The 27133-nt window shown below is 35.4% G+C and overlaps 1 protein-coding gene and 1 long non-coding RNA gene across 3 annotated transcripts in view; one reads left to right on the top strand and one right to left on the bottom strand.

Annotated features, from left to right (window-relative positions):
- The window catches only part of LOC126754571 (craniofacial development protein 2-like), a 484843-nt gene that overhangs the window by 79980 nt on the left and 377730 nt on the right, over window positions 1–27133 (bottom strand). The window lies entirely within an intron of this gene.
- LOC126754685 (uncharacterized) lies at window positions 513–8033 on the top strand. Of its 2 annotated transcripts, none has more exons than XR_007666357.1 (3): window positions 513–857; window positions 998–1714; window positions 5823–8033. It is a non-coding gene; the product is annotated as an uncharacterized LOC126754685 (long non-coding RNA). The 2 variants fall into 2 exon arrangements; XR_007666356.1 differs by having other exon boundaries at window positions 517–857; window positions 998–1535.

The raw sequence follows: 27133 nt of genomic DNA, 5'->3' as shown, positions 1-27133 counted from the left end.
TCTAAAGCTTTCTCTGCAAAGTGCCGCTGCTGCCTGCGACACACTTTCGGTAAGGGTGTTGGCGCTGCAAAGCTCATACCAGCCGAACTCTCATACAAACACACACACACATAGGGGCACTTGTTTCATTAGCCTGTCTCTGCCTTGATTGCAGTGGAGGGTGGCGCTTTGCGGCACAAATTGTTTCACTCTCTTATATAAAGAGGTTGCCTGCTTCCTTAGTGCTTACCGCCTTGAAGTAGGTAACAAAAATCCAACCATAGAAACACAACAACTCGGATCGATTGACCCACTTTTCGCACCCAATACATACACACTCGCTTGCAAGTGCTCATACATTGTTGCGCAGCTGTCGATTTCCTGGTCTCTCTCTCTCTCTCTCAATTACTGCACTGTGGCTTTGTAGCTTTGCAGCCATTTGCAAAGCTTTGCGGAAACATTCCTTAACTTTGTGGCGCTCATGTCCGCCTTTCGGTGTGTATCTGCTGTGCTTCAGCTTACTTCCTTTTACTTAAAATAGCAAAATAAATTGTGTATTCTCTTTTGGAGACAATCTGCCGTGTCTGCCACTTCGTGTCGCAGCCTCGTGTGCTTTCCACGGCTGGTCGTTGATATTCGTATATCGGTTTAATCATCGTATTTACTGTCTGTTTTACATGCTGTGTATTTGGAAACCTACTTTTTCAGTATCACACACACACATACAAGCGGGTGTTACGACATATAAATTTCGGAAATTTCCGATTTGGTCATAAATTCGTATACGGCAGCATTGATTAACTTGATATGTGATATTTTTGGGCTTTCGTCCTTAAAATCATATGCAGACATAAATCCTTACATAAATACATACTCTGGTAAACTCTGATTGCTTTTTGCTGGTTTCACTGAATTTAGTTATTATTTTTGCTGTTGTTGTAGTTTTTTATTTTTACAAAAAATGTGTGGCAGCCTTAAAAAATTTAGCTTCTTTTGTGTTTTTGTATTTTTCTTCTAGTATAACCCTACAAACACCCAGACAACTCTCGACAAGCGGGTGGCTACCTAAACAAGCCTGCATTCACAGCTTTACTCCGTTATGTTTGCGCATAATAAATGACTTTCAACGCCAGGAAAGGTTTCATAAAATGTGTATGGATTTGTGGGTTCACGAACTAAACCGAACCCGAAAAACAACATCAAAAACAAATGCTTTATTGTAGGCGATGCACAAATATTAAGAAATATTACTAAAAACCGATGAAAAATATTAGAAGCGCCCATAATGGCGTTTTCGTTTCACGCATTGCCCAAGCAGTCTAAAAAAACCTGTAACATATATTACATCCCGAAAAAGGTATTTTAAGTTTCCTGCGAGTTTTATAGCATCAGCAGGAATTGTTAAAGACACCGTACGGATATATAGAAGGTCAATTAAAAAGTCTCCAACCTGACACATAGATGACGCTACTCGAATTAAATTCATAAGATTTGTAGTTAGCCCTAACTTTCAAAAGACGTGTGTATAAATTGGCAGCTGTCGCATTATTAGTTTGGTAATTATATCATTTTGAGTGAAGCAACTTTTGTTGCTGTAAAAAAAATGGATAAATTTCGGGTGTTGTTAAAATATTCCTTTGTGAAGGGCAAAAAATAGAGTTGAAGCACAAAACTTGACTTGATGACGAGTTTCCCGATACCGTCCCTGGAAAATCAACATTCCAGGATTGCTATGGTAAGTTTAAACGTGGTGCAATGAGCACCGAAGGCAGCGAACGTAGTGGACGCCCAAAAGAGGTTGTTACAGAAAACAACGCAACAGTCGGCTGGCAAGGTTATGGCGTCTATATTTTGAACTATATTTAAAAGTACGAATTCTGCGAAAAAGGTCGCATTCGAAGAAAAGAAAATAACGGGGTTTTCAATAGGAACGCTACAAAAGGTGACCGATCTCTTTTGATATTTCTCTTCAGTAAGATTTGCCGTTTCATCATGGTACGATCCTGCAACCAGTCGAAATTATTAAAAATTTCTACCGAAATTCGGAGTCAATGGCCTCAACGAGCGAAGAACGCTACGTTCAATTTATGGTCGTCATATTAGTCCCGTCAGATCCACAATTGAGCGTCTAGTGGAAAAATATTAATCCGCAGGCACAGTAAAAAAAGGTTCTCGTGCCACGGAGACAAAGAAGTGCTCGCAGTGTCGAGAATATAGCTGCCGCTAGCGCATCAATTGAGGAAGACCCAAATCGGTCACTCATCTTTCTGAAGCGTTCCACATCTCTGCCACGTCGTTGTGGCGAATTTTGCAAAAATATCTTGACCTACATCCGCCGCTTGACCATCAGAATCGTCGTATGTTCGTAAATTGGACTGAGCATCTACCTGAAAATTATCAGGATTTTCATCGAAAAATCAACTTCAGCAACTTTTTGACTGAATGGTTTCGTCAATAAGCAAAATTTGCATTATTAGTCAGGCAGCAATCCACACGTACTCCATGAGTCACCATTGCATTCCGAAAAAATTACGCTGCGGTTTATGGTCTGGCGTTGTCATTGGGCCATACTTCTTCCATGATTGAAAACCAAGTTTGGTGAACATCTTATCTCACGAAATGGCCCAGGCAATTGGCCGTCTCGGTCGTGCGATTTGACGCCGTTAGACTATTTTCCGTAGGGCTACGTCAAGTCTTTGGTCTATGCCAACAAGCCAGCGACGATTGACGAACTTCGTAAGAATATCGAACGTGAAATTGCAGCAGTATGGTTTGCAAATTGAGTTCAGCGTCTGATTTCAGATTTCGATCTGACATGGTTTTTCTAACCAAAACAACTATAGCGTATAGCTGTCATGGAATACTTTTTTATTTGACTAGGTATCGAAATTTGTCATTTATTATTGTTGAATGCTACAATATCCGAATAAATTGTTCAGAATGGACTACTATAGCATTTAGCTGCTAAGCCAATTGGCCGATCAAACTAAAAAAAAGATCTTTCTATACCCATTTATGCAATAAAAACTGCACCTGGGAAGGGTATTATATCTTTAGTGCCGAACTTAATGTTTTGTTGTTTTTGTTTTTTTGTACATTATTCGTATGCTCATTTCGATTCAACATATTTTACATACTTTTTCTACTGCTCTTACAAATTTAACATATTATTTTGTTTTTCTTTCCGGCTGGTAAACTTTTATCGTCCCCATTTCAATAACATTCGTTTTTTTAATTTTTTGCCTTTTTAATACAGTTATTTTTGTGCGTTCACGCATCGCTGATAACTTTTATCTTATCGGACAGATATGTTTGCGTGCAAGCGATAAAAGGCACATGCCGAAGTTTTTGCAAAAGTTTTCGGTTGGTTTTTCGACATTTTTGCTGAAACTAAATTTAAGAGCTAATAGGGTGGTTTATTTTATAAAGGAAACCATGATCTAGACTTAATGAAATATGTCTATATTAGAAAGAAATACTTTGTAATTCTTCCACAATTCCGGCCGCCTCAAACAGAAATCCTTATCGACCATCTATCCCTCCGGAATATATGTATTCGTGAGGCAACTAAACCACGAATATCGAAAAAAAAACAATGAGCGTCACCTTAGTTTTTGATCGGCTTTGGCACGGTTTTTTTTGGTTTCGGCTCGTTTTTTCCCTCTATTTCGATGAGTGTTGACTTTCCATGTCAAACTCATAAACCCATGTTTCATCAGCAGTTATAATGCTCTTCATGGGAGGGGTGGATGTGGGGTCGGATCTCGCACGATGAAACACATAACGACCTATTATGGTACTCTTTTTGAAAAAAAATTCAACTTTATGGGGACGAGTCGAGCAAGAACGCATTTCTTACCCAAAATATTTGAAATTTGAATATTTTGGGAAACCGATCCATAATTGCTCGGAATACCGACTCTGCTGGGCGATTATGTCGGTAGCGAACCATTATTTGGAAATAAATTTCCGATCTGCAAACGTTCTTCTGGAGTAAAACTGTGTATAATTCAACTAACAGTTGTGAAAAGATCAACACCGATAAAGGTATTGCCTCTTTGAAAATGGAATTGAATAATAGTGGCTTTCCTTTTGTAGAAAAAACGATAAGACTTTACGTACTTTCAAGTCAACCCTTAAGCACCAATAACGCCTCCGTGCCGAAAATCAGAGTATATTCCTCTATGAGTGTTGATATCTGCCATGACAGCCCCTTCTAGTTCAAAAAACTACTGTGAGTAACGAATATTCTATAGAAGCTGAAGAATTGCTCTATCGAGATAAAAGTGACCGTAACTTTGTGTTGTATTCCTCTTATATAACTTTTATCTTTTTAAAAAGTAAAAACCTCATTCTCTTGAATATTTTAAACATTGTATTTATCAATAATATGACAACATGAATCAAAAACAAGAAAAATGTTAACTTCGGCTGCACCGAAGCTAATATACCCTTCACAGATTACATTGGTGCCTTAGAAAATAATTTATACCAAATTTCGTAAATATATCTTGTCAAATGCAAAAGTTTTCCATACAAGAACTTGATTCCGATCGTTCAGTTTGTATGGTAGCTATATGCTATAGTTAACCGGTCTGACCAATTTCTTCGGAGATTACATTGTTGCCTTAGAAGATAATCTATACCAAATTTGGTGAAGATACATTGTCAAATTTGAAAGTTTTCCATACAAGAACTTGATTCCGATCGTTCAGTTTGTATGGTAGCTATATGCTATAGTTAACCGATCTGACCAATTTCTTCGGAGATTACATTGTTTCTATGGAAAATAATCTATGCCAAATTTGGTGAAGATACATTATCAAATGTGAAAGTTTTCCAAAAGTTTTCCATACAAGAACTTGATTCCGATCGTTCAGTTTGTATGGTAGCTATATGCTATAGTTAACCGATCTGACCAATTTCTTCGGAGGTTTCATTGTTTCCTTCGGTAATAATCTATACCAAATTTGGTGAAGATACATTGTCAAATGTGAAAGTTTTCCATACAAAAACTTGATTCCGATCGTTCAGTTTGTATGGTAGCTATATGCTATAGTTAACCGATCTGACCAATTTCTTCGGAGATTACATTGTTTCTATGGAAAATAATCTATGCCAAATTTGGTGAAGATACATTATCAAATGTGAAAGTTTTCCATACAAGAACTTGATTCCGATCGTTCAGTTTGTATGGTAGCTATATGCTATAGTTAACCTATCTGACCAATTTCTTCGGAGATTACATTGTTACCTTAGAAAATAATCTGTACCAAATTTGGTGAAGATACATTGTCAAATGTGATTATTTTCCATACAAGAACTTGATTCCGATCGTTCAGTTTATATTGCAGCTATATGTTATAGTGGTCCGATATCGGCAGTTCCGACAAATGAGCAGCTTCTTGAAGAGAAAATGATGTTTGCAAAATTTCAAAAGGATATCTTAAAAACTGAGGGACTGGTTTGTATATATACAGACAGACGGACAGACGGACAGACGGACAGACAGACAGACGGACATGGCTAAATCGACTCAGCTCAACATACTGATCATTTATATATATACTTTATAGGGTCTCCGACGCTTCCTTCTGGGTGTTACAAACTTCGTGACAAACTTAATATACCCTGTTCAGGGTATAATAAACGATCATTAATTCTAACGGTAAAGTCTCGACCCCTTTCATTTTCCCGACTTAAAATTAAGAAATATTTTATATGACGATAATAAGTCGGCCCTGATCTTAAGTTAAAAGCAAATATATAAATTTAGATAAAAATGTAACTGTTATTATGAAGTTAATTCATCCACACTTTTTTCTATAGACTTTTTTTGACAGGTCATGTTATTTTTCTTCAGTATTGTTTGACTGCCTGAACAACGGTTACAAATCGTTCAACTTTATTAGAAAATTTACCTTCTGTAAAGAATGAATAGTACTGAGCGTACTATTCGCAACAGCATCACCCATCTTGTGATCCAGCATTCATTAGAGAATACTATTCGACCGAATAGATCACGTCCAGCACGCAGTGAACAAAATATAGCAGACGTAGTTTGAGAGTGTACACGAAGACGGTGCAGAGTGGATTCGGCGCAGCTCGCAGCATTTCAGAATGACTTATGGAACGACTTGGTGCATTTTACATGCATTGCGATCTTAAATTGGAAGCGTATAAAATATAGCTTGTGCAAGAACGGCAGCCGCTCGACATTCCCAGGCGAAGCAAGTAAAATTGCCGCATTTGGGGCGAAGACAAACCTGAAGAGTTGCCATTTGTTGGTCGGTGGTATCATCGGTCCACACTTCTTCAAAAATGATGCCGGTAAGACCGTAACCTTCAATGGCGACCGTTTTAGCGCCATGATAACCGACTATTTGATGCCTGAAATTGAAGGTTGTGATCTTGGCGACATTTGGTTTTAACAAAACGGCGCCACTTTCCACACATCTCATCAATCAATGGATTTATTGAGAGAACAATACAATTAGGACCTTGTAAACTAGTGTTCAAATTTGAGGTAAAACAAAAACTGTAAAACCATTAATGCAAGAAAGCACTCTTATATTACAGTTATATAAATTGTGGCCGTTAAAATTGATTGATTGCGAACCGAGGCACATTTGTTTGGAAATATGCTGTACGAAAAATTGCCACAAATTGCCGAAAATCACACATGCGAACACACATATGTATGTACATGTATTAGTATACATATATTGATAAATTTGTATGCAAAAAGTGAGTATCAAGAATGTAACAGCTATTTGCACCTAAAATCGACACAAAAGTATACGCATTAAATGTATGTATATGACAGAGAGTGTCTATATGTATGTATGTATGTATGTGAGTGTGTACGCATAGCGAAATTGCTGCATTTTATAGAGGTTTGGAGGCGAACAAGCAAAAAAATCAATATTAACCTAAAATTACAAGCACTGCGGTCGAGATAAGACACACATACACACAAGTTATATATAAGTTATATATTTATATAAAGCACACAACTACATAGGTACATATACATATATGTATTGACAGCTAAGATACGAACACTATTATTTTGGTAATTTACTTGTGGCATAGAAACGGCGCAATCAAGAAAACTAAATTGGAAGAAAAATATTTTTCTATGTACATATTTATGTAACTACATACACGTGTGTATGTTTGTGTGAAGCAAAAACTGGAAAAAATCTGAAATTGGGAGCGTAAATGAACGACTGAGAAAAAAGGGAGCGGTTTATGCCATAAATACTATATGAAAATATATAATAGGCATATGTATGTATATATGTAAGACTGTATATATCGTCACCTAAAACAACATCACTTTTATTAAGTTTACAGACGTAGAAAACACAAAATAATAGAAGCCACTAATTTTGAAAAGAATTAAGTTTTGGTTATAAAATGGTTACATATTGGTTATAGCTGTCAACGGAAGCCGAAAATTTTATGTTAGATACATACTTATGTACATACAAACATATAGCTAATATATTACAGTGAATCGTAAGCAATAAGAAACTCAGTTTTTTTTTGATAATACGTTGTTTTGCATTTTAACTAACATTTAGAGGTTATATATGTACATACATATGTATGTACTAATGTAAGTACTTATATAAAACATAAATATATGCTTGCTGCTAACTAGAGTTATCAAATTTCAAAATTAGATAACTGTGTATTTTTGTATATATGTACTTGTGTATGTATGTATGTTTGACTCTATTTGTAAATCTGATATATGTACATATACATACATACATATAATTTAAAGCCAGCTTCGCGCGTTATATAAAAATGTGTGTACTTTTACAAAAAATATTCAATAATTGAGAGAAAATTTTTTAGCTGCCAACAACAACAACATTAACGTCAAAAGCTCAATCAGCGAACGAAATGAAAATGAAGATTGAAATAAAGAATTTATTTAGCAACAAGCACACTGGTATACTTACTTATTGCATATGCATAGATAAATAAATATATACAGCTGTACTTATAAATATGTACAAGTACATACACATATACAATAATTCCGTTTTTCATTTGCTTTTCCGATTGAAAAAAATGAGCGACACGTGCAATTGACCCACTTTCCCTACCAATCGCAGTAACTTGGAGATATGAAAACACACACACAAGCACAAATAGTAAAGTATATACATACTTGTATGTAAGCGAGGAGTTTCTAGCTTTAAAAGCAACAACGCTGACAAAGGCGTTGAGAAACACATTTTTTTATGAATATAGCATATATAAATATATATTATATAGTGCAGATTATATATATTATATATAGTATATATGTATATACCATATACATATAAATAAATTAATAACCATACATACAGATGTACATACTTGTGTATGTGTCGCGCACGCATTCACATTATGGGCAAACACATGGTGACAGCGCTTGTGTCGAACAGAACAAGCTTAAATTCATTTCCATGTATGTATGTTTGTAAGTCGTTAGACACACACACACTCGCATACATGCACATTATTCTTATATATGTACATATGTACAAATAAGCTGCTTTAGTCGATAACTTGGCTTGTGTGCGCATTTTAATGAAATGTAGCAATTTAGATACAAGCAGATAAGTATATAAGTTTTTAGTCCATAAAATGTATGCTTTGAAAGCTTTCGTGCAGGCACACATAGACATAGGTACATACTAGTGCTGGCAGGCATGGAGAGCAGCGCCACAAAAATGTTTTAATATGCTGCCAACATGGGAATGAAACTTTTGTTGCCAGCGCTCATGTACATATGTATGTATATTTTCAAGCTATGTTTATATGTATGTATTTAAGTTTGTATCTATGTGTCTGTGGCTGTGGCAGCATATGTACTAAAATACAGTAGCGAAGTAGGCGAAAAGCTTATGCGCGCACAAAAAAAATTTTAGAGGCACAAATTTAGAAAGAGAGTATGTACATATGTAAGCAATTAGCTGAGAGCGGTCTTCGTTATATACAACTATGAGCAGTGTTGATAACTTGTGTAGAATTAGGAGCAAATTTTCGAAGGCACCTTCTTGCCTTTGGTATGTGAAAGGTTAGGACTGCATAGAATTATCAAAGAAATATATTTTTATTGCTTCAAGTACACGTTAAGGTACAAAACATAACATTCAATTGGTCGAATAGTTAAAAAGACAAATATTTCCATGTTCAACGCAATTCCTTCGACGTCCTGTACTTGCAAGCTTTATGTAGTTAATATGAAATTCAGTGTCTTAGTTGTGTCAGATAGAATGAGCTCTGAGAATCACTGACGCCTCTTGAAACACTCTCGAACATAGTAGTTATTTTGTACCAAAATGTCAATATAACTGTTTTTAAAGGGCTCACATTGTTAAAGTTTAACAAATAAGAAAGCACTAAGTTCGGGTGCAACCGAAAATTTTATACCCTTTCGACTTGCAAGAATACTTCATGGTGAAAACAGTCATCCACAGGATTGGCATCCATTCCATTTTAAAGTGGGATTCATTCAATGTTCTCTACTTTTATAAAGAAAAAACACAGAAACTTTAATTTAATTGGTAATGTTTATTATCATTGGAAAGAACAATCTTTGGTATTTATTTTTTAAAGATTATCTCTTTCTAGATGGTCCAACCATTGAGTCGAATTTTTGATGACTCGTTCCAGCATTTCGACTGGTAACTGGCGAATGACATGCGTGATGTTTTGCTCCAAAACCTGAATTGAAACGGGATTGTCCGCATAGACTTTAGACTGTACATATCCCCACAGGGAAAAGTCTAACGGTTGGATATCACATGATCCTAGTGGCCAATCGACCGACCCAAAACGTGGAATTATGTGCTCACCGAAGTGTCCTCTCAATAAATAAAATGATTGACGCTTCAATTTCAGGCATCAAATAGTCGGTTATCATGCCGCGATAACGGTCGCCATTGACGGTTACATTCTCATCGGCATTATTTTTAAGAAATGTGGACCGATGATTCCACCGGTCCACAAACCACACTGAACCGTTTTATGAATCTCTTCAGTTTGCTATACGTTCCAAATGAGGCTGTTTTGCTTGTTTACATACCCATTAAGCCAAAAATGGGCCTCATCGCTGAAAAAAATTTGTTTCGAAAACGTCGCATCTGCTTGGAACATTTCAAGAGCCCATAGAGCGAAGCGATGTCGCTTGGGTTTTTGCATAAGTTGTATTTTGTAAGCTTTCAACCTAAGATTTCGATGTAAAATGTGCGAAATCTTTCCACACGTCAGTCCGAGTTTCTGCAAACAGCGTCGATTCGACGCTTCACGGTCTTCGTGTACTACTTGAATCTCTTCACCGCCTACTGGTCGTGGTTTATTTATCGAATAATACCCAATAATCAATGCTGGGTCTGGATGACGTTTTACTTCTAAAGGTATTTTCCAGGCTTTGATTTTTGCAAGTTGCAACAGCATAAAGTGTTCGGTTGAACCCGAATTTAGCTCCTCCTTACTTTTTTTCTATAGTATAGGCTATCGAAATATGCAAAAACAAAACCAAAACAATTTTTACGAATGTACAAGCTTGGTCTGATCCTTAAACACTCAAATATGTATTTGACAATGTTTGGAATAGAGATCATGGTAAACCTTTTATGAGGACTCTTATTAGTATTTAGGGCTTTATAAGCACTAATTTGGTCAAATAAGCTTTGAAAAACGAGAAAGCAAGGCAATTATGGCTGCGAAGGCTTAACTTTTTGATATTGTTTACCGCCCAAAATTATGCTATGTAAGTGGGTTGAACACATATAGCCTTTTTTTTGAAATTTTGAAAAATTCTGTCCCAAATTTTGAAAAATAAAACAAGAAGATACATTATCGGCGACTGCACCGAAGTTGTAATACCTTTCCCAACTGCTCTACTTATAGCCTAAAATGGTAAAAAAAAAATTTGATTTTGATCGGTCGGTTTGCAAGACAGCTATATGCTATAGTGATCCGATTTAAAAATTTTTCTTGGAAATTGCATCGTTACCTGGGATACAATGAACTATGCCAAATTTCGTGAAGATATCTCCTTAAACACAAAGTGTTCCATACCAAAGGCTGGATTTGATTGATTAGTTTGTATGACAGCCATATGTTATATCCGATCTGAACAATTTCATTGGAGATTGTACCGTTCTCTTAGACAATAATTTATTCAAATTTTCGTAAAGATATTTCATCATTGAAAAAAGGTTTTTATACAAGCACATGTATTTCACCGTTCAGTTTATATTTCGATTTTGACTGACTGTTGATATCCGCAATTTTTGACGAACCAATTTCACAATTTAACTATTTATTCCTTCTCTGTATATAAAGGGCTTTCGAATAGTGTTTTTTAACCTCTGGAACAAAAGTGATATAAAATTAAAAACTTCTATTATTTAAAGGTAAAAATTGCATTAATTCGCTACAAAAAATAGCAACACTGTTGCACATCTACAACCACCGCATAGTAAAGTACTGAGAGATTTTCAAAAAGCTTGATATCTACTATACCAAAAGCTAATAGCATATGAAGCAATATTTTAGGGTAGGCGAGAGAAAGAACAGTTATACATACATATTTGAATGATGGCAAAAGAAGCAAAGAAGCACTTTCCACATTTTAAAGATTCAGAGTTAGCTTTTAGGTGAGCAATAGAAGTGAGCAAATAAAAATGAGAATATATAATACATACATATTTATGACTATGTATGTATGTGTACAGTTAATAAATATTTGTATCTGATAATTACATACATATATGTATGTATAATAAGTATGGATAGGAAATACAATAACTAACTTCTCAAAATTCGAATAAATATACATTTACTATATTTTTGATATAAAGAATTTATAACATGCAGTTTTCTATGAGTAATAATAACAGAAAACATATTATTAGGCGTACAAGTATATATATACATACACACATATGTACATAATGCCGCACTTAATACAATCTATTTAGCACTTCCCCTGAAAGCTGCTAAGAAAATTATTGATTTTTATGTCGCTGCCCACGTTGCCGCTCAGCCCCTTAGTAGAATCACAGAAATTTTGCTGAGTATGCTTTGAGATACACACATACATATACGTATATGTGCATACATATGTATATATGTATATGTATGTACATACCTACGTACATATATATGTATATGTATACTTTAAGTAATTCACGATTTTATATATGTAATTCTACAGCGCACAGTGGCAGCGCGTAAACTTGAAGAGCGCCAAAAGCTGTTAAAATGAGCTTTTGTAGAAAATAACAACCGTGAGATACTTTTAGAAGAATGCACGCACACACTCACGCACACACTCACGCACACATATACACACATACATACATACACTTTTATAGTTTATTACCAACTTTCAGCATTCCAATAGTTCGTACGACTGCGGTATGCAGAGAGCGAGAGAGGCACACACGCGCGCTTTTTGGGCGCACCTCATTTTTGTAGCGTTAGAAGCAGAAGCGTGTTAAGTGGCGCGCTGGCAGGTATACATACATAGATACCTACACTATAACTACGCACACATACATACATATGTATGTATATGGATGAGCAATAGTTTGCAGACGCGTTATTTGTTATCTTGGCTACATTCTTTGTACTTTGTATTTTATTATTGTTGCAGTTACGACGACGCTGCTCTCGCTGTCGACCTATTTACCGTATACAACAAATGCGGATATAAGTACATACATACTTATATACATTCATATGTACATGCACAAGAGCGAAACAGGGAGCTTTTAGCAGCCACAGGCAAATAAGCGCGCTGACAAGTTTTTGTTTTTTTTCTGTAGCGCGTTAGCAACACGCTCTGTACTGGCGGTGGCTCCTAAGCAGCATTTAAATATATATATATACATATATATGTATGTATATACATATACATATATTCATGAAAAAGGGGAGAGCGCACACCATTAGACACAGCTACACTGCCATTCACGCTCACTCACATAGATACACTCGCTTGCGCGGCGAATGGCGCTCTCTGGCGTTGAATTCCTACACAACCCACCACCTCACCGCACTGCGAAATGCTCCAGCGCAACCACACGCGCCATACAAACTTGTGCGCCTAAATAAATGTGTGTGTGTACATCCATGTATTTTCCATATATTTTCCATAAGATACAAAAGTGTATCTGTGCGCGCGCCTAAACGATTGCGTAGTAGCGCTGCAAAGCTACAAAAGTCTAACGAAGGAACGAACGAACGCGCATCTGTTTGAGTGCCAGCAGCGAAGTTAGAAAATATAAATTAAATAAAACAACAACGAGTACAGGAGAACAACAAAAGCAGCAAATGTTCATATAGAATATTTTTCGCCCTGTTTTGTTGTTGTTGTTAGTATGTGTATGTATTTTTTCATGGCCTACATAAGAAATTGTTTCAATATCGCTTGGCTACTCGTATCTCTAATAATCCGTTGAGCTTATCAGCGTTTTCAGCAATTCATATGCTCATATAATGGAATTAGAAAACAAAAATTCTTTACATTTTTAATAGCGCATTTCATTTAATTTAGATTTTTCGTTCTTCTAGGCGCTTAGAATTTAGTAGTTATAGATCGCTAAGCGTTTTTTGCTGCATAGATACATAAAATATAAAAATTAATGTTCCTTCGTAAAAGTCTAACGACCCTAAGTATTGAAAATTGTAAATATGTAAATAAATAAATAAAAATTTTTAACATTTAAATTTAACATCTAAATTTATTTAAAATTAAATTCACTCAAAATTCTGATCTGAGGAATTCGCCTATGATTGCCAATAATACTGGCAGTGTGAGGCACTCGGAAAGCAAAGAAGAGAAATATGACGTAAAACATGTGTCTACTTAGATGATTATACAGACATACATACATTTAAACAAATTAGAATCGAATTCTTGTAGCATCTGCAGTTATACACCACAAACATGCCTTGAGCTCATGAAATCTCTAAGCAATCATAAAAGATGATCCAAATGCCAATTTAAAAAGCTTTTTTTTCATATTATTGCAAAGAAGAGTAAAAACAAACAATCGATATGTGTTTATTTTGTTTCCTTTTTTATTTTTGAAAACCAGTAAATGGTCATAAGTAGAGCTTAATGCAATAAAATACGCAGAACAGCATAAAACTCTAAAACGTGAACACGATTTTTTGTGTATTGACCATGCTAAAACTTGAACAAAGCAAGTAAGCTCTAAATCATGAACAAAAACGTTTCAATGTTTGAAATTACAGGTATTTTGCATCGATCTCAAATTTTTTTTGTTTTATTTTTTCATGAAGCGTCTAATATGTATTAGATTTAGTGTATAAAAATAAGTTCTAAAAAAGCTGTGTTCTCGACGTTAAAAGACAAATCTGAAATTCTCGGTAATTTACAAAAAGGGTCGAGGGTAAGGTTTTAATGGAAAAAACAAGAAAAAACGTTAACTTCGGCTGCACCGAAGCTAATATACCCTTCACAGGTGCATTTCTTTTAGTAACTATGTTTCCAGTTTGTATGGAAGCTATATGCTATAGTAATCCGATCTGAACAATTTTTTCGCAGATTATATTATTATCTTAAGCAGTAATCCATTTCAAATTACGCGAAGATACCACGTCAAAAGCGAAAGTTTTCCATTTAAGCCCTTGATTCCGATCGTTCGGTTTGTATGGCAGCTATATGCTATAGTCAGCCGTTCTGAACAATTTCTTTCGATATTACATTATTTCTATAAAGAATAACTAATACCAAATTTGCAAGTATTTGATTCCGATCATTCAGTTTGTATGGCAGCTATATGCTATAAATAACCGATCTGAACAATTTTTCGGAGATTACATTGTTGCTTTAGAAAATAATCTATACCAAATTTCGTGATTATATCTTGTCAAATGCAAAAGTTTTGCATACAAGAACTTTTTTCCGATCGTTCCGTTTGTATGGCAGCTATATGCTATAGTAAGCCGATTTGAACAATTTCTTCGTTTATTACATTACTATCTTTGAAAATAACATGCGCCAACTTTTGTGAAGATACATTGACAAATGTGAAAGTTTTCCATACAAGAACTTGATTCCGACCGTTCAGTTTGTATGGCAGCTATATGTTATAGTGGTCCGATACTGGCAGTTCCGACAAATGAGCAACTTCTTGAAGAGAAAATGACATTTGCAAAATTTCAAAACGATGTCTTAAAAACTGAGGGACTAGTTCGTATATATACAGACAAACGGCCAAGGCTAAATCTATTCAGCACAACATACTGATCATTTATATATACATATGTATATATGTACTTTATAGAGTCTCCGACGCTTCCTTCTGGGTGTTTCAAACTTCGTGACACACTTAATATACCCTGTTCAGGATATAATAAAATGTTGCTTAATTCACGATTTGCATTAAAGTAAAAAGACAAGGGATTTCAAAATGCGTAAACAACACATTTTTTTGGGTTCAAAATGGAGAATGCTCTTTATCGTTGATTTATCCGTATGCGAAATCCAAAAATCTGCATTCAAAATTAAAGGAATACGAAGCTGATTTTTACGCTAGCGATGGATGGCTTCAAAATTTCAAGAAAGGATAAGGCATACAGCCTCAGCAAGTTAACTCTTTTATAAAAAAACTTAGGGATAAATTGACCGAATTGGACTTAGTCAGGGATCAGCTATATAGTGCTGACGAGTTTGGTTTATTCTTTAAACTTCTGCCAGAAAAAACCTATGTCTCCAGTTCGAAAAAAAGAGCCTCAGTCGGAGAAGCAGGGGATCACGTTTGTGTGTTGCTCAAACGCCACTGGAACTCATAAGCTCTAAATCTTGGCAATTGGAAAAGCAAATAATGGATGACGTCGACAAGTTCTTCTCGAATTTTGTCAAAGTTTTTCTAAAAATTAATGTGTAAATCATTTTTAAAGGAGAGAAAATTGTCAATTAAATGTTTTTTCTACTAATAGACAACGCTCCACCTACAAAAATTGCGCAGTGCTTATGCCACCGAACGTTACTTCCCTCATTCAACCGATGCATCAGAATGCATTAAAAGGCACCAATCTGCTCTACAGAAACTGTCTTTTAGCTTTAATAACAGCGACGATATCTGATTTGTTCCAGTCAATGAAGAGGCTAACATTAAAAACTGTAATAAATGTTTTGGAAGGTGCTTGGAGTCCTGTCAGTGAAGAAACTCTTGCGAGTTGCTGGAAGAATATATTAAATTTTACGGAAAACGACGAAGATCAACAACCAACTATAAAAATATATTTATTCTGATCTTGATCGGTCAATTTGTATAGCAACTATTAACTAGGGTGATCCGATCTGAACAATATGTTCGGATATAGTAGTGCTACTTTGGGTAATAATATATGTAAAATTGAGTGAAGGTACCTTGTCAAATTAACAAGTTCTCCCTAACAGAACTTGACGTCCGAAAAATTTCATAACGATACCTCAGAAACTGAGGGACAGGTTCGCGTATACATATATGAACTGGCAAACAAACGGAGACGGTTAAATCGTCTCAGCTCGTCACGCTGATCATTTACTTAATATTGATGTTGATCTCTCTTTCACCAAGCATTGTAGCGCTCTGTACTCGTACAAGTTAAGAAATAAAATCATAATTTTCTCGACTCTTTCACAAAGTAGACAAAGGACTTTGGGTACCTTCAGATACCTAACCTACTATATAATGGATATTCAAAAAATAAAACTGTTATTAAATACTATATACATATATATGTAGATTCATCAAAGTAGACCAAGTAATATATCATGATAATTATAAGCACAAAGATCTTCCAACAATGGATCAAAATGGAACCTTTAGCGTACGTATATACGCTGCTTCTAACGTTCCGAAATCGAAGACAAAAAGCCGAGGAACACTTTCGATCCATTTACACGAAAACGATGGTGGCAGAACTGAAAATTGACGAAGAAAAACCAAGGCTCTGTGGCCGACAAACAAAACGCGAAAATTTCTTGCGAAGAATACTACAGGGTCTCAGTGTAAATTCCTCTGAAGAAATGGAAAATCTTATTGACTACTTGATAGATAGACTCAAAGGCTTTTAAATTTGATATTAGAAGGTCGATTTGAAATTTTTCCACCATGATATTAAACTGTATAAAGACTACTATAATAATCTTGATGTTTCAGGTAAATAAACATTCCCCCCCAAAAAACTATTTCTGGATCCGCCTCTTGAGTAAGTAATAGCCTAGTAACCACAACAGATCAGGACTTATAACCGATCAATGGTTAGCAAATAGGCAACGTACCTGAAAATTTTTTGAGAAATATTTTTTCCCGCAACGCATCAACAACAGAAGACATTATATTCTACAATAATGGAGAAAGTGAACTGAAGCTTTGAAATAGGAAATTATTTTCAAAGTAATTTCCTTGCCATTAGATCTAGAAATCGTCTTAGAAAAAAATATTGTAAGTTCGCCAAAACACTTTCTCGAGTAATTTGAGAAACAGAGCTCATTTTATCGCTTGAACAATGAAAAAATATGTAACGGAAAATGATTTTTGAAGTGAAACGTTTAAAACCTCCCGTGTAATTTCTCAAAGAAATTATAATTGTTTCTTCCATTTTTTACTTTAACCATATGATTGCTCGAAACAACGTAATTTCCATAACAGGAAAAAATTAATTAAAAAATTAATTTAATCTAATCAGCGCCAGACTACTATATTTATCTAAAACTAGCATATCTTAAATACATTATATTTATGTGGGAACTAGAAGCTTTCATATAAAAACTTCAGCGCTCTTAAATCGCAAATACTATACCTACATACATACGAATACATGTACATATGTATGTATGTATAAATCAAATTTGATTAATTTAGTTTTTATAACCTTCAAGGTTCTTGCAATTAAAAGACATGCTTAGTCAAGCTGCAAGGCAGTAAGCGAATGACGGCGTCGAATCAATTTAAAAGACTATCAATGATAATATCAATATTCTCTTGAAGACATCGTAAAGTGCGAATTTGACATAGCCATAGTCAGATTAAAACATGCGCTTTCTGACTGGTCTCGAACTAGGCCGAAAATTCTACTTTAAAACTGGAATATTTTGAAGTGTGATTGAAGGAGAATAAACTAATACTCGTACGAATTAGATTAGTTTGCGCTTAGAAAGTTCATATTGAAATTTTACTACTTTATTATTAGACCTAAAGTTATGAGACTGAAAATGAAAACCCAAAAATATAGCAATTATATGTAATACCTATATATAATTTAAAAATGCAGTGCATACCCTTTGATAAATAACCAAATCACTCTAGTTCCAGTATGAGATTTTCGATTTTCACTTATATATATTCACAAAAAAAAATCTGAAAGGGAAAGAAAAATATTTTGAATTAATTTTTACGTCGTAAAATAAAGCGGTTTTGAAGTATTCTGTTGTAGAATCAAAAAATTTATTCAACTACTCGATTTGTATTCTACTCTTCTTCTTCTTCTTTACTGGCATAGAAACGATAGGTCCAGAAAATGCGCTGTTTCGACGGCGTCGGACCATAGGGACAGGGGTGTCATATGTGTAGGGTTAGCAGGGCATGCAAAGAGGTGGTTAGTGTCATGAGGGGGCTATGTTTGATATGTCCGTGTCGATTCTGGCTAAGTAGCAGTTTAACCTGCTATAGTATTCAGAACGAAGCTGCGCAAGTGTCACTCTCGATTCTCGCGGCAATTCGAGCTTTTCGTCTGCAATGGGTGGTGGTTTGACTCCCAAGTACGGCCTTCACTGAGAAGTAGTCTAAAGTTTTAATGGCTCCACTGTGGATGGCGGTCAATGCATGTCCGAAGTTTGTTGCGTCCGAAGTCTGCTCTTCAATGGGAGACGTCAAGTGGCTCCTGTTATAGTCCGGAGTGCAGTGATCTGATATGTCTGTAGCTTCCTCGTCTGCGTTTTACTGTATCCAGGCGATCATATTGGTGCGTCGTAGTTAAGGACCGGCCGGCCGATTGCCTCGTATGTTGCCAACAACGTTTCTTTGTCTTTTCTTCAAGTACTGTCAGCTCTGTACTTTGGCAATAATCGCGGTCGTGTGAGCAGTGAAGGAGTACAGACTGTCGAATGTCACACCTAAAATCTTTGGGTTATTGACAGTCGGAATTTTAACGCTAGTCTTTACTCCTTCGCCCAGTTAAAGAATATGGTTGGTGTGGATTTAGTAGCTGAGAGTGGAATGGAATGAATGAGGAAAATTATTCCTTCGTCCGCTATCGTTCGGAAATTTTGCACACGTCCTTTTAGTCCCAAGAAGCTGCTCCATATATCTTGGGCCAAATTAGCATAAAGCTGCCATACAAACTGACCGATCAAAACCAAGTGCTTAGGTTAATTAAATTTTCCATCCGAAGCGCTTAGAGCCGATAACGAATTTCTTGAGGCGGCTAATGTCGGCTCCTGATTCGCCAAAGGCTGAGATGTTTTAACCTCAGTTTGCAAAAGTTGGACAAGAAGGAGAAAGATTGTGGTTATTTCCAACTCACCTTCTTCAATACAATTTGCATCCGACTGGATTTTTAGCCTTACATTATGAATATCTATTGGACATTGTCTAGAACTGTGCAAAGAACAAATAGTTCACTAGATCTCCTACATTCTTTTCTAGGCTATAAACATCATCGGAATAGAAAAATACAATAGGGTGAAGATTACAAACAATGCCAATATATCTAAGATACGTAAATTGGCACTGACAATTATTAACGATTTATAAAAAAGAGGAATTATTACCAACGAAACGAACAACGCGAAAGTCCCCAGTCTACCAAACATTGTGACCATAAATTCTATAAGAATGATCACAGTATAGTGTTTTTCTTTCTTCAAAGTTTTGTGAAAAAATTCAAGTATATTTTTAAACTAGTCGGACGATTGTTGCATAATATTTGCCCCCCGAAATTATCCACTGTTAGTTAAAATCTATCATGTTGCATCAATACCACCTCTTGAGTATGAAAATATCTGCGTGTGAAAGGCGCTCTTCAAATGCACTCAGCATATTTATTGACATAGACGCTCAACCACCCCTCTCCTCCCGAACATTTTTGTTTATTTTTGCAGATATGCATCTTGCGCATTGCGAGCGTGTGCAAATAACATGTTGCCATTTTCTTTGTTTTTATTTTTGCGATTTTTCATTTTCTTGGAAATCATCAATGTTGTAAAATCTAGCATTGTTGTTGTGCGCTTACATCGCATGTCTAAATGCATCATTTTTGTTGTAGCATATGCCCATAGCGATGAGTGCTTACAAGTTCGAATGTGCATATATTTTTAGCAATGATGTAATATTCACGTCAACAACAAAACAAAATCAAGAAATATAAGAAAAAAGAGCAAGTTTATGAAAATGTGAGAAAAGCAGACGATTTTTTACGAAATAAGTTTAAGTGCCACTGGCGAGAAGGTGAGACGACAGGTAAGTACTTACAATTGCCCAGTATTAAGAGGCCCATTTCAAGGGCATTATTAATACTTATCAGCTTACCAGGGAAGATTGGAATGTACACTGAGTTGCATGAGCTAACAAACTTTTGAAAACTAGTAGGTGGAAGAGTAATAAATTTAGTAAAAGTAATGAGATAAGAAAGAGACTCGACATCCACCACCACCGTCGATTTCAAAGCTGCTTTCGACAGCAACAGGAGCTGCTTGTATGCCGCTATGTCTGAATTTGGTATCCCCACAAAACTAATATGGCTGTGTAAACTTACGTTGAGCAATACCAAATGCACCGTCACGATCGGGAAGGACCTCTCTGAGCTGTTCGATAACAAACGAGGTCTCAGACAAAGCGACTCTCTATCGTGAGACTTCTTCAAGAAAATAATTCAAGCTGCAGATCTGATTAGAGAAGTTACAATGCTCAGAATCCATCATTCGATTGACGCTTGTGAGCGATTATTTGACCTAAAATCACATTTTAACAATCAACCACTCCTCGTATTCACCTGATATGGCACCGTGCGACTTCTTCCTTTTCGGAAAAATGCAATTGCCCATGAAAGGAAAGCGTTATGCGTTATGCATACTGGCGGCCATACCGGCCAACGAGCTAAAATACTCGTTCGACATGCTTTTGGACCGTGCAAAGAGCTGTATTGAAGCAGAAGGAGACAATTTTGAATAAAATAAATTGATTTTGCCGAAAAAACCATTTGTACTGTTTTTTTTTTTAAGTCCTGTTTTTTTTGGAACGCACCTTGTACATTGAATCTTCCTCTTGGAAGTTTTCGTTGTGGCAAACTTTAATAAAAGTAAACAAATACATATTACTCTAAATACAATAAAATGAATCAAAAGATATGCTGGCTTACTCAAACGACAACCCAAACCATAAGTGGCTGCTAATAAAGCAATTATTTTATCTATTGCCAAGCTATGAAAGCCAAACAAATTGTTTAGCATAAAAAATTAGCGATAATTCGACAAAAAAAAAGCACAAAGTAATGCTTAGCAACTGGAAAGAATAGCGGCAGAGGCTAAAGTGGCGTCACAAAGCGTAAAGCAAAATAAGCGAGCATTTGCCGGAAATGGTATTTTCGCTGTTGTCGCCACAAAAGTGGAATTTATCGAGAATTTCAGATGTGTTTTTGTCGGTTGTTGTTGTTGATGGAGCAAACTTTAAGTCACACTTGACGATGTGGAAACAAACTAATGGCATGCCGTGACAGACATGCGTATATGTGGGTATGTCGAAAATGACGGATATTCTGGTCTATATATAACAGTAAACTTGATTATATATACATATAAGTATGTACATATGTGCGTAAAACGGATGACGATTTTAGTGACTATATGCTGGTTATACTTACGTACATTTGTATGTAGTATACGGGTCATTCCATTCAAATATTTTTTTGTGTTCTTTGATGCTAAATACCATTATGGACACGTGTTTTTGCTCCAAGACCAGAATCGAAGCGGGATAGTCCGCATACACTTTAGAATTTACATATCCTCACAGGAAAACGTCTAATGGTGTGATGACATGATCTTGGTGGCAAATCGACCGGCCCTAAACGTGAAATTATCCGAAGTATTCTCTCAATAAATCCCTTGATTGATGCAATGTAAAAGAAGTGAATCCGTCTTATGGAAACGAAATGTCGCCGATATCACAAGCTTCAATTTCAGGCAGTCGATTATCTCGGCGCGATAACGGTCGCCATTACCGCTTACCTTCTCACTGCCATAATTTTTCAAGAAATACGGACCGATGATTCCACCGGTTCACAAACCACACCAAACCATTATTTTTTCTGCATGAAATGGCAGCTTTTGTATCCCTTCAAGTTGCTCTTCGTACCAAAGCGGCATTTTTTCTTGCTTACATACATCATCGCTGAATAAAATTTGGATCGAAAACGTCGGATCTTCTTGAAACTTTTCAAGAGTACATAGAGCTAACTGATGTCACTTGGTAATGTCCTTGGACAAGATGTATTTTGTACTCTTTCAATTTAAGATCTCGACCTAAAATGCGTCAAGTCGTTCGATATGTCATTCCGAGTTGCTGCGAACGGCGCCGAATCGACTCTACACGGTCTTCGTGTACATTCTCAGTTACGGCTGCTATATTTTTTTCACTGCGTGCTGGACGTGGTTTATTTGGTCGAATATTAACAAACAATGAGTGCTGGGTTTAAAAATAAGTAATGTTGCTGCGAATAGTACGCTCAGTATGCCGACTATGTTGACCTTAAGTTGAGCGAAGCGCACGAAACATATTCTTTACAGAACGTGGAATTTCATTATAAAGTTGAACGATTCGTAAACGTTGATCAGGCGTAAATCTTTCAATGATGAAATGCCAAATAATACTGAACAAAAATAACATGACAGCTTGACGCGACTCACGCGTGATTTGTCAAAAAAAAGGCTATTGAAAAAAGTACCTCTACTTGGATCACCCGTTATATATCTCACTGGAAAGCTGAAAATGTTTCACATTTTGTCAAAATAAAAATATATCATTATTTTGCCTGAAGGAGAACAAAAAAAAAATATTTCGCACGAAAAAAATTGTGAATGTAAATTTTAGATGGAATTACTCATCTCCACCTAGAGAAAAAATCCACGTAGTCGAAAATTTCAGTTTTCAATTTTTAAACTGTCACTATTCGCTAAAAATACACCATTTTTGACTTTTTTGTATGTAGTTAACATTAGCTTACCGTTAATTTTGAAAAGGTATTTTCTTTTTAAACCTCGTCATGGACGAAAAATTAAACGGATGTGCGTTACTGATTGCTTTCAACATCAATCACAACAATCAATTCAATATTTTATGAAACTGTTGTGGTAAAAATAAGTACACTTTCTATGCGAACTGTCCTGAATAATCTTGGATTACGGCCGCGACGTCCAGCAAAAAGAAAAACTCTTTTCATTACCCGAATGAAGGAACAACAGCTAGAGTGGGTAAAATCACACAAAACTTGGGCTGCAATCGACTGGAAAAATATTATTTCTTCCGACGAATGCAAATTTAATTTTTTGTACCCGACAGAAATGCCACAGTGTGTAGTAGGAAAGGCGGCCGTTTTTCGAAAGCTGTGTTTTGCATACCATAAACCATTCGCCCTATTTAATTGTGTGGGAGGCTATAACCAAATTTGGTGTTGGGCAGCTTATTATGCTTAAAGGATCTGTGAATGCCGAAAAAATACAAAGAAATTTTAAAAGAAGGCGTTTTACCAACTATTGAACAGCTGTTCGAACACACTAAAAAAGTTTATTTTCAGGATGATCCAGCCCCTTGCTATAGAGCCAAAACAGTAACTAAAGCTAAAAAATATGGAAATAAATTTTACAATAATGCATTAGAAATACTTAAGTTACAAACCCAAAAAGACTTTTATGAAATTGAGTCTTTCACGTGGCCAGGAAACAGTTCAGAGCTCAAGCCAATTGAGAACTGCTTGCATTATATAGGCTAAAGGAGAAGAGAAAAACGTCCAAAATGTTTAAAAGAAATTTAAAAAATAATAGAAGCTGTGTGGAATGAAGAAATTAATAAAAATTATTATCAAGGCTTCTTTGAATTCATGCCTAGCCGAGGTTATTATGAGGAAGGGGTGTTCTACAAAATGCAAAGAATTTTTTTAACAAAGAGTTTCGCTTTGTTATGTACATATTCTATTTTTAAATACATAACATATGAAACGTAAAATATCTAAAAAATTTGTTTAAAAATTATATTATTGTTCATTACAAATTTTTGTTTAAGGGTTTCTTATGCGTGAGTTAGGGAACGTATTCCTTATAACAGTAACAAACATCAAAACAACCTTTTGTTTCAGAAAACAGAATGCATCAAAACAACCTTCAGTTGGAACAATTGAAATGCACAATCACTACAACAAACAATCCTCCACAAACAAACATCAAAACAACCTTGAATTTGAATACCACAACAACCTTATGTTAAAACAAAGCATATGTAGACAGACTTAAACAAATAATATAATCTGTATTTAAACAAACTATCAACTAGTAATAAGTATCATACTAGTTAGTATAAATGGAAGTAATAACCATGTAATAAGTTATAGCTGGACCATCGAAAAACGCTCCTCCCTTCCTCAGTTGCCGTCCGTAGCGAGCAAAATGTGTCAAAAGTTAAGTCCGTAGAAATCAGCCATCTTTGTTTGTTTTCATTTGAACAATGTTGCCATTGCAATTACAATTACATTTTTTTTTTCAATTACATTTTTTCATAATATAAAATATGAAAGCTCAAATCAAACTATTAAAAATAGTTTATATATTTATAAATAATAGCATTCGACTCTGATTTCGAGTTAGTTTAAGAAAATTTCAAACATATTGAGGACAATTTTTATAATTACTACAGTATATCAAGACGGTAACCCTGCGTTGTGAGAGAACAATCAGTTGACTCTGGAACTGGACACGTGGAAATCTACGGTATCCTATGGTAAAGCGAGCGGTAGAAGCGGTGTTGGCTGATAATTTACATTGCGCTCCCATAAGATAGGTCGTATCAGCTGATTCGGGCCACGGTTTTGCGAAATTCGCTGTTTGCGCTCTTAGTCTTAAGAGTATAAATAAAGAGTACACATTTCGGTGCAGCTCAAAAAATCAAATCGTGTGTGCTTGCATTTTTCACTAAAACATGTGTTAAACTATAAGTTTATTATATAAAAATGCTTTAAACATGAAATAAATAAAAGTGGTGACTCTTAGAAAAACTGTCTAACTTAAGATAACATGATCCTTTTTTTACTATATACAGCCACTGTGTAAAGTGCGTAGTTTTATTTTCGCTGAGTGTACTTTTGTAAACATATTGTCAATCTAAGAAACAAGTTTACAGAGCATATGCATATGTACGTATATAGTACATATATACATTTGAGGTGCATTTTTGTGTTAGTAAGTAAATGGCCTAATAAATGGCACAGATGCATTCATGGTTAGAAGTTACTGTACGATTTAAGCTTTGGTTTCTGATTTGGTTTTTCGAAGCCATGAGTCCAAAACGTTCTCTATTTGCTTTAAACCTATTTTTTAAGGTTATTGGAACAAAAAAGGAAACAGTTTTACGCAAAAGTTAAAATATTTCGCCTTAGGGTATTAAGATAATTCGAAGGGAAAAATTACTGAGTAGAGCTACATTCTTTACGATTGATTTTTTTCGTGTTTCCTATTAAATAAGAGGTAATTAATATTTTTATATATACATATCTTTGAATATGTAGCTGCGATAATCCAAAAAGTCAAAATCTTATAACAATACAATAATAGTTCAAAATTGAGAAAGTCAGAACAACTACAATTTAGCCGAGCTGTAATATATACACTGGCGGACACATAATTAAGTTACCATATTTATTATCTTCTAAGATATACATAGATTTATTTAAAATTTATCGAAAAAATTGTTTTCAATTCGATGTGCGACAAAAAATTCATCATATACGTATATCACTTCAGATTTTTGGTTAGTATATTGAAAATAATACTAAAAAAATTAAAATTTGATTATGAATTAATGTTTTCAGTTAGTATTTTGTCGGATAGACTTTTGATTCATGCACAACTTTACATCTTCTAGGCAGACCACCGACCAAACGCTGACATCGCTTAGTTGATATGCTCTGCCATATTTCCTTGACATTTTGAAATAATTCGTCAGCATTTTTGCTTGATTTTTTCCCCAAGCCTCTTTTGACATCTGCCCAGAGGTTTTTGATTGGATTTAAGTCCGGACTCTGGGCAGGCCAATCCAAAACCGTAATGTTTTCGGACGAAAGCCAAGTTTTAACACTCCTAGCAGTGTGCTTGGGGTCGTTATCCTGCCTAGAAATGTATGGTTCAGGCATGTGTTCCTCTGCAAATGGCTTCATTGTACTCGACAATATATCTTTATATAAATATTGGCATATTCTTTGAGTTATCCGTCGAATAGGACCTACACCGTATCACGAAAATGCAGCCCAAACCATCATACTGCCTCCACCATGCTTAACCGTTTTTAAAGTGTATCGAGGGTGAAATTCCTTGTTTGGCGGGCGTCGAACAAATTATCAAATGAATCAAACAAATTAAACTTGGATTCATCGCTCCACAGTATTTGTTTAAAAAAATCTAAGGGTTTTCCGATATACTCCTTTGCAAAGTTTGCAGTTGCGATACAACCCCGTAGCCCATTTTCAAGAAGACAATGTCTGATGATTCGTGTTGATACATCGTTGGTCAGTTGATCCTTTATCGTGCCGAGAATTTGCCTGGAAGTTAAAAAAGGATTTACCTTGCAAATTCTACAAATTACACGATCGTCCTTTGAAGTAATTTTTCAGGGTCGTTTTTTTCTTATTTTATTCCCTGTACTTCCGCAATGAATCAAAGCATTGTGCACCATTGATTTTGAGCACAAAAGCTCCTTCGCTATGGCTCTAATGAACATTTTTTCCTTCACGGACTTGTAAATAATCATTTTCCTCAGTTCTGGAGTACAACTCTTTTTTCGACCCATGTCTAAAAATTTTATTATTTGAATTTGAATATTTAGATAATATACAAATTTACACAACTTACCGC

This window comes from Bactrocera neohumeralis, chromosome 4 (assembly GCF_024586455.1).
Source record: "Bactrocera neohumeralis isolate Rockhampton chromosome 4, APGP_CSIRO_Bneo_wtdbg2-racon-allhic-juicebox.fasta_v2, whole genome shotgun sequence".
NCBI classification, from domain to species: Eukaryota; Metazoa; Arthropoda; class Insecta; order Diptera; family Tephritidae; genus Bactrocera; species Bactrocera neohumeralis.
Note: the sequence above shows the minus strand (reverse complement) of the source record. Positions and strands in the feature narration are given on the sequence as shown.